Here is a 9,453-nt window from a genome sequence, read left to right as displayed (position 1 = left end):
TAACATGTACAAAACTGAGGTTTTAATTTTCTAGTGTAAAGTTAATTTAAGGTGACTTTTCAGACAGAATGTACATTTTTAAGTCTCATCCTTAGTCCTTTTTTTTTTTCAAGAGTACCATGATAATAACTGTATGTGGGAAGTTATTTAACCTGCTTTCAAAGAGCATTTATAATTTGGTTTTGAAGTGTAGAACAATGCACTTTGTTTAAAACATTCAGGACATTATGTAGCTCTAAAAAACAAAAAAATTAATTTCTTTAAAGCAAAGGTGGTAAGTACAGCAATTTACTTCCAGTGACATTACGTGCTGCCTATTCAGATTGTTTTTCAAGAAACACACATATTCATTGCTATGTGTTCATTAGATCCATTTTCAATAGGAAAATGATTAGGGCATAAACATTTCATAATAGGAAATTATGATAGAGGACTGAGAATGATATCTCCTGACTTGCTCTATGGAACAGATAATCAAGTTGTCTTTCAAAGACTGAACCTGCAGTGAATGTTTAACTTGAGAAATAAATGAAATTGATTATATATTCTAGACAAAAAAAAGAAAACACTGTAATTACTTTCAATCTCCTCATAAAATATTTTTCCACTAGTAGAGATTTTCAAAATTGTTAGAAAATACAAGAAGAAGCGAATGGAGAGCTCATTGATTTAGGAATTGGATGTGGAAGGAAACTTTGGGTTGGTGTATCCCTTTTCTTATCCTGGTCAGTCCAACAGAAAAGGAAAGTGATGACCTCCATCACTCTCTCAAGACAACTTTGCACTGATTTATTTACTAGGTTTCAGAAGACAGTGGGGGCTTTCAGCAAGACTTGCAAATAATTTTCTAAAATTGCCAGTCTTTAAAAAATCTCTTTGGCCAGAAAATCATTTTGACCCAATTCATTTTGTAAGAATCTACTTTCTTCCATTGCCTTCCCTGTCACTAGACCAAAATACAAGTCCTTCTATTGAGCACTACCCATGGAATGAGGCAAACCCAGCATTCCTATGGCAAAACCCAAGTCCTGTACAATCTGTGGCTGCTCCGCCTTGTTCACCACAAGAGTGCCTTAAAAGATGGTCTACACAACAGGCCAGCCAGGCCACTGGGCTTCTCTTTGTCTCTCAGTTCATCACTGCTCTGCCCATCTCCTGGTACTTGCCATTCTGCATCTTATCACTAACGCATTTCCAAACCTTCCTACCGAAATGCTTTGAAAACAAATTCTTGGTTCCCTCAAAGCTGCCTATAAAGTTTCCTTTTTCTTCTTAATCTGATTGTGTCTCAATCTTTGTTCATTTGTATTCTATTTCCATGCTTTTTGCATGTTACACCTATATGCCATGTATTTGAGTTAAAATAGGGCACATCTGACTTGTTTTCATCTGAAAAACTGACAGACTCACATTTAAACAAATGGAATAAAGCAGTAGGTACAGAGTACTTATATCTCAAAGTAAGGTGCTACCTAAGACATAATAGGGTACTTTGAAATTAGTCCGTGCATCCTTAGTCCTCGTTCTCTTCAAGAGTATAAGTGGTTTTAGATATTAGGACTATAAGGGACACCCTCAAAATATCAAGTGTAAAAAAATGCAAGAAAGTTTAGAGGTGAAATTATTGGGTTATGAGAGACTTAACCTAATCAGTGTATTAATCAACTTGAATGGATTAATTGGGTGGTGACTGCAGGCAGGTAATGGATGGGGTTGGAGGAGGTGGGTCATTGGCATTGTGTTTGGGGTTTGCATCTGTCCATGGTGAGAGGAGCTCTCTGCTTCCTGGCGCCATGTTCTGAGCTTCTTTCCTCCTCCACACTTCACCAGGATGTTCCACCTCACCTCATGCCTTGAGGAGTGGAGTAATCCATCTATGGACAGAGACCTCTGAAACTGTGAGCCCCCAAATAAACTCTTCCTCCTTTAAGATTGCTCTCATCAAAAATAAATGTTAGCATGTTTTTTTCTTTCTTATTTCTTAAGCCATCCCCAAAATATGACTGCACTCTCAATCTATAAGCCTACCTCTGCAAGAATAACTACTTAAAGCATTTAAATAATGAGACTGTGGTATACTTATTTTTCTCATTGTTTCTGTGATATTAGATTACAGACAGAATGTGTTGAAGTAGTCCATGATGATGTAATGAAAATCTTGATGCTGAAATAGAAAAAAAAAAAAAAACCTACTCTGAGTTCGTATAATTTTTTCCATTGGTTTACTAATCATGTTTCACTTATTTCTGCTTTGATCTTTTTTTTTTCCTTTTCCTATATTCTTTGGCTTTAATTTGTTTTTCTTTGTATAGTACCATCAGCTATGTGACTAGGTTTATGTCAAGTCCTCCATCATTAGTGATATAAGCAAAAATGGCTATAAACTTCCCTGTTATGCAAGTAGATTTTCTTTCACTGCAATCCATGAATTTTAGTATGGTGTTTCTAAACATGTTCAACACATGTTTTATCTTAATACATTTTTCTTTTATCTCTTTTGATCCATTGATTGTTTAGAAGCATGCTGTTTGTTTTCCATGTATTTATAAATTTTCTGAAATTCCTCATTATTGATTTCTAGTTTAATGCCAGTGTGCTCAAGTATGATACATAATATGATTTCAATAAACTTAAGAATTCCTCTTGTCAGGTCTTTTGTCACAGTAGAGAAAAAACTGACTAATACAAGTGGATTGAACCAAATTAGACAAGAGGTCATTTTTTTTCCTTTCCTTATCCTCCATGGAATGGGTGGGGAGAATGAGAAGGAAGATATGCTCCTAGAAGCATAAACTGATTCAGCATTGGGGAATAGTAGAGGAGGGTCCTTGTCCTTCTGAAGAAGCTGCAATCACATCTTCTCTTGAGAGAGAACTTTTGGGAAACACATGAAAATACCTCTCGTTGTGACTCTACCAGATCATAGAGAGCTAAGTCAAATTCCATTTGTACCAGTTGGACACAACCTTCCTGTTTATTCTTCTCCTCCATTCTCTATATCCTACCCTCCCCCATATCTAAGAGGAGTCAAAGGTAGCCTGGTGTTGGAAAGGAAGAGGAGAAGAGACATGCTGGAAGTTGAGAAGAGGATAGGAAGGCCAGCCTCACCCTCTCTCCTGCTGCAGACTTTCCAGTCTGATCAGCATCAAGATGGCAGAGAAAAAAAAGTCCTCCCCTTGAAGTTTTGGTGATTAAGTTGTACTGGTGTCTTTGATTACTGATACTACCTTTTGGACTATAAGGGACAGATAACATTTGTATTACATAACAGTGTTCTAGAAAGATATGGATTGCCCCAAGAACAGGAGGTTTGCATATCTGGTACAAAAGAATTTTGTTGAGGGCAGAAAAGAAAAACAGGCATTTTCTTCTTTCAAGCTATGAGATCACACTCTTTCCACATTTTACACTGTTCACATTTATGAGAGCTCCTCAGAGACCTTTTAAGACTTGGTGTAGAGGGTTACCCATGCATATGGGGCTTATCAAATTCTTGGCAGAGAAAAATAAGACCAAGGTCAGAACCACTCAGTACCTGGCATGGTGGCCCATGCCTGTAATCCCAGCAACTCTGGAGGCTGAGGCAGGAAAATTACAACTTTGAGGCCAGCTTCAGCAAGTTAACAAGAACCTAAGCAACTTAGGAGACACTGTCTCAAAAAAAAAAAATTATTTTTAAAGGGCCAGGGATGTAGCTCAGTGGTAAGTACCCTGGGTTCAATCCCTGAGATCAACCAACCAATTAACACACTAAGCTCAGGAGGCAGAAGACTATTGGTCACATTCAAAGATCCAGAGCTCTGGGTAGAATCTTACCCACGAACATGAACTTAAAGTTTTATTTATTTATTTTTGAATTTCCCCAATTCTCTTTAAATTTGTTCTTTTAAAATATACATGACAGTAGAATATATTTTGACATATTATACACTCATGGAATATAACTTATTCTGACTGGGATCTCATTCTTGGGGTTGAACATGATGTGGAGTTACACTGGTTGTATATTCACATATGCACATAGGTATGTTATGTTTTAAAAAATAATTTGAATTTTAATGAGTTTTTAAAGGTATAGATTATATACAGCAAATTTCCCCTGTTCAGGAATATAGAGTCATATATTCAAAAAATGTGAACATTCCTGTAACTAAGGCAAATAGTATTATCCCCCAAATTTTGCTTAAGTCCGTTTACAGTCAATCCCTAACTATCCCCTACCACCAACTTCTGGCAATCACCAATCCAGTTTCCTCCCAAATGCCTTTGCTTTTCTATAATGTCATATGAGCTGAATCACACTGTATGTAGTATTTCTTCCTGTCTTCTACCTAATATAAAGCTTCAACACTCATCCAAATTGTGCATTGATAGTTCTTCCTTTTTATAATCATATTCCATTGGTATGGCACACCACAGATTCTTTACCCATTTTTCAGTAAACAGAGATTTGGATTATTTCAGTTGTTAAATCAAAGGCCAAATGTTTTCCCTGATAAGTGGATAATGATATATAATGGGGTTAGGGGGTTGGGGGGTGACAGAAGAATGGAGGAACTTTAGAGAGAAATGGGAGGGAGCAGGGGTATGAGAAATGGTGGATGGAGGCAGACATCATTACCCTTTGTACATGCATGATTACATAAATGGTATGAATCTACATTGTGCACAACCATAGAAACGAAATGGTGTACCCCATTTGTATACAATGAATCAAAATGCAGTCTGTAAAAAATTAAAAGCTAAATAAAAAATAATTTTAAAAAAGTTTGAAATTTCTTTAACTTTCACCTGAGCAGATATGAGGTATTAATATATATATTAAATCACATACCTACATATGGAGAGATGTTAATGTATATACACAAATTAATTTGAAACTATTTGTTAATCCTTTGAAGACAATCATCTCAGCATGACCAGGGCTATGTGTCCCCTGCCTCAGGAAGCAATGATCAGCTGAATTCTTGCTTCCCCCTATCCACTTTGCTCCCCAAGGACTCAACTTTCACTGCAGGCTCCTATAAGTTTCCTTTTCCCACATATCACCAGACAGGAGGCCTCACCAGATCTTTTTTAAAAAAATGTTTAAAAGTCGGTGCATTCATTATACAGAATGGTGGGTTTCATTGTGACATATTTGCATGTACAAAAAAACATAATTTGACCAATTTCACTCTCCAATACCTCCCCACTGGCTCTTCTCTCCTCCAATGTTCTTCCTTCAGCTCTCATGGAGTCCCTGTTTCTCCTGCGACCCCTCCCCTAATCTAGCTTCCACATGAGAGAATACATAGGACACTGTTCTCTCTGAGTCTGGCTCTCCCACCTCAGTGCTACTTCCATTGAGCTTCTCTTCCCCTCCTGGCAATAAACCTACTGGCTTGAAAGCTAATTATTTCATACCACAGACACTGAGATAAAGGAAATTGCATTCTCACTGGAGAAGATGAGTATCTATCAGTAAAAACGAGGTCTGATATGTTTGCTTTAAAAACATTTTTTTTAAACAGAGAGAACATATATTTGAAATGCTAATGCACAAACATCACCTCAAGTATAAGTAACTAATTAAAAAGCATTTTTTCATAATTTACTTTCATCATCTTTAGTTTTCTTCTATAAACGTCTTAATTGTGAATCAATTCTATTGTCAGCTATCAAAAACTTTGATGGAACTAGTATGTGAATAAAAAACTATTTCTATAGAATTTGATGAACAGAATCTCAAGTACATACTATTTGGATTCAATTTTCCAATTATGAAGAGTTTGTCCCCTGGTCATCAGAATGAAAAAAATTATTATTCCATTTGAATGAGAATTTTTATTGTTTGTTGAGAATCAGCACTCACTTTCCAGATGAAAAGCATAGATCTTTCAGTTTTGCTTTACTGAGAAGATATTAAATGTTCTGAGTTATCTTTTATTGATCATCAGTACATCAGTACCATCTCTTATTGCATCTTTCTTGAAAAATGCAAGACCGAGCCAAGTTTTTCAGATTAAAGTCTTTCTTACAAATCAAAGCTTTGATAATATGAGAATAATTGATGATTTATTCACTTTGAATGTGTCTTAGTTGCTAGATCCTCTTAGAACTATTTTGTCTGTGGCATAAATCCCAGGTGGCAAAATAATTCTATTTTTATTTGTTTAGTCATCAATGATTTATTTTAATTTCAAGATTGTTATCTGTGTCCTCCAAAATGTCTCATATCCTATGATCTGAGACTAGAATATGTAACAATTTCTATTATTAGACTATTTAAATAACACAGGTGTTGAGGGATAAATAACCTTAAATCTGACCATTCTCCTGTGATATACACACATATTCTTATGTACTTACATTAGTACACATGATATAAAACATCCCCATATTATGTCCTGTTGCTCCATCAGATTTCCTGTCAACAAATAAGCATGTATGAAGCTTATTTTATATTAGCAATATTTATTTTTTATCCTTTCTCCCTTAATAAATTGTCATGCTTCTTTTTGAAGCAGAGAATTCAGAAACTTAAAAGATAATCTAAAGTTATTGGTGTTTATTACCTTAGGGACAGAGAGTTAATTCAGTACCTTGAAAAGTCAAAGAATAAAACAAAGGAAACAGTCACAAAATCACTCCAGACTTTTTTCCATCTCTGTAGCTGGTTTACTGAAGAGGAGGGTGACTAGAAGGGTTGCCCCAAAACTCCTTAAGCAGACAAAGTTCCTTTAAAAAGTCATATTAAATTTAACTATAGCACTAAATTTTAGTTATACAGCATAAATTCGGTCCTCTTCAAAACTTTTTCATGTAACAATAGCTTATGGATCCCCACACCTCTCTCAGGCAGCTTGAACAGGGGCTGAGACCTCATTCTCAAAAGCAGTATCATGAGAGAAGTGATGCACCTTGAGGAATGAATCAAATTCTGTGCAAAGTTTTGAGGAAAAGCAGACGGACCTAATTTTGGAAAGGTAGTGAGCAGAACTTCAAGGCCTTGGTGCACAGCAGGGAAAGAATGAGACATCAGAACCAAGAGGGCTGAGGCTGCAAGAAATTGAGCAGAAGAAATACAAGACAAGGAAAGACTATCTGAGAAGCAGAACTGTCCAGATATACCTAGTTGCCATTGTGGATTCCAAATGCAAAGCCAGATTGTCAAGTGTGCAGAGGCTGGTGACAAAGCAGCGTTACTCAGAAGTTGGAGCATAAATGCAGGGTCAGAGCACAGGTGTAAACCTGAGGCTCAGTGAGAATCCTGTTGGTCTTTCCCTGTGTTTAGAGGATCCACTGAGATTCCCTGCATATGATGCAATGAATCAGCTTAATTTTTTTCCTCATTAGCTCCTTGTGAATCATTTTTCTATCTTTTTTTCTTTTTTATCACTGTTATGGGATGAATTCTGTTTTCCCCAAATTCACTTGTTGAAGCTCTGACCACTTTTTTCCTCAGAAGGTCAGTATTTGGAGATAGAAACCTTAAAGAAGTGATCAAGCTAAAATGAGGCTGCTCAAGTGGGCCGGAATCCAACCTGACTGGTGTCTTATGGGAAGAAGACATTTGTACACTAGGGATATGTGAGAATAGAGGAAAGACCATGGTTTTATAAGAGGGTTTTATATGTTAGATTGCAGAAGCAGTGGCATCATCAGCATTAGCAGGCTTTGTTTGCTAATGTATATTGTATGACCAGCAACCCAAGGAGCAACTGTCCTGCTGTATAGGCAAGAGAGTAGCTTTCTAGAAATACACTAACTTGCTCTCTTTCCCAGTGTGCACAAGAGAAAGCCAGTGTCCCTCAAGATAATGTATATCTGGACTTGCTCTCATTGTTCCCTTAACTTGGCTAGGTCCTTAGAACACAAAGGGGGCATTGAGGGACATGGTGTTTTACTGTCCCCTTTATTTTAAGGACAATATAAGAGTCTTTGACTTTCACTATATGAAGCACAAAGACTAGGTAGCATAGGCAGTATTTTATTAGTAGATTCCAATTGAGTGTAATTGTCTTTCTTTTTCTGCTATGATTTGGATATGAGGTGTCTCCCAAGAACTCCTGTGGTAATGCAGGAGGTAAGGTGATCAGCTAATGAGAGCTATAACCTGATCAGGCCACACTAATTTGAATGGACTGAATGGTACCTAAAGGAAGTGGGTTGTGACTAAAGGATATAAGTTGCTGGGGACTTGCCTTTGGGGTTTTAATCTTGTCCCTGGCACCTCAATCTCACTCTGTCTCTGTTTCCCAGCTGCCATGAGCTGAGCAGTTTCCCTCTGCCATACCCTTCTGCCATGATGTTCTGCCTTACCTTGGGCCCACAGCAATGGAGTTGGACTACCAGGAAGTGAAACCCCTGAAATCATGAGCCAAATAAACTTTTCCTTCTCTACGTTGTTGTCAGGTATTTTGGTCACAGCAACACAAAGCTGACTAACACACCCTTCTGTTATCTATATCCTTAGACCTGAGCCTCTTCTTCAGAAAAGAGAAAAAAAAAAAAGCAGAAATGAAAAGCCACCCATTTTGTTAATACTAAAGAGGCAGATGTGACATATTAGACTTCAGTCATGTGAAAACAATGGATTTTAGCAAAGGCACAGGGAATTGAATGAGGAAAAATGTTCTTAGCTATGAGCTCTGCAACCTCATTGAGCTTTAAAATGAATCCATCACTACAAATCTCTGATCAATTTATGGAAAGTGAAAGAATAATATCCAGAAAAACAGGTGCCAAGGAAAAAAGTAATAACAGAGAAGGAGTTTCATAATTATCAGTTGAAAACAACTGGTATGTTTATGAAAACATATATAACTTATGTATAACTTGTGACAACAAACATACTCTAAATTCTGGATGATCGATTTATACCTGAAATCCTGGAGGACGGCTTATTTTTAAGCTGGGAAATGCCTATATTACAGGAATATATATTTTATTTTTCTCCTTTTCTTCATGTTTTCTTTCTTCTTATTCACCCACATACCAAATAGCATGATTCTTTGTAGTTTAGAGATTTCTGAAGGAAAGTATAATTCTGAAAAGGAGAGCATATTATTAAATATCAACTTGTTAATAAATGTACATCTCAGAAGGTAGACGAACAATAGAGGGAACAATTGATATAGACAGATAAAGAACAAAATCTGTCTGGTTATTGGAATAAATGGAAACTTGGGGAGGAAGTAGGAATGAATGTTAAGTTACCATCAAGTTTGTAACAGGGAAGAAAGAGAATACAGGGTAGGATCAAACTTTAGAATTTAAAATGTTCAAAGAAATAAAGTTCTAAGAAACGAAATTTTAGCTACACAATGGTGAACAACCCCAACAAGATAACAAAAGAGAACATATGTAAAACCCTGAGAAAATGTGCATAATGGGAAACTTTAACATGTGACTCTCAGACACTCGTAAATCAAATAGACAAACAATTTTAAGCATATTCAAGGATTGAAT

The sequence above is a fragment of the Sciurus vulgaris genome (assembly GCF_902686455.1).
Source record: "Sciurus vulgaris genome assembly, chromosome: 8".
Taxonomy (NCBI): domain Eukaryota; kingdom Metazoa; phylum Chordata; class Mammalia; order Rodentia; family Sciuridae; genus Sciurus; species Sciurus vulgaris.
This window is presented reverse-complemented; position numbering follows the sequence as displayed.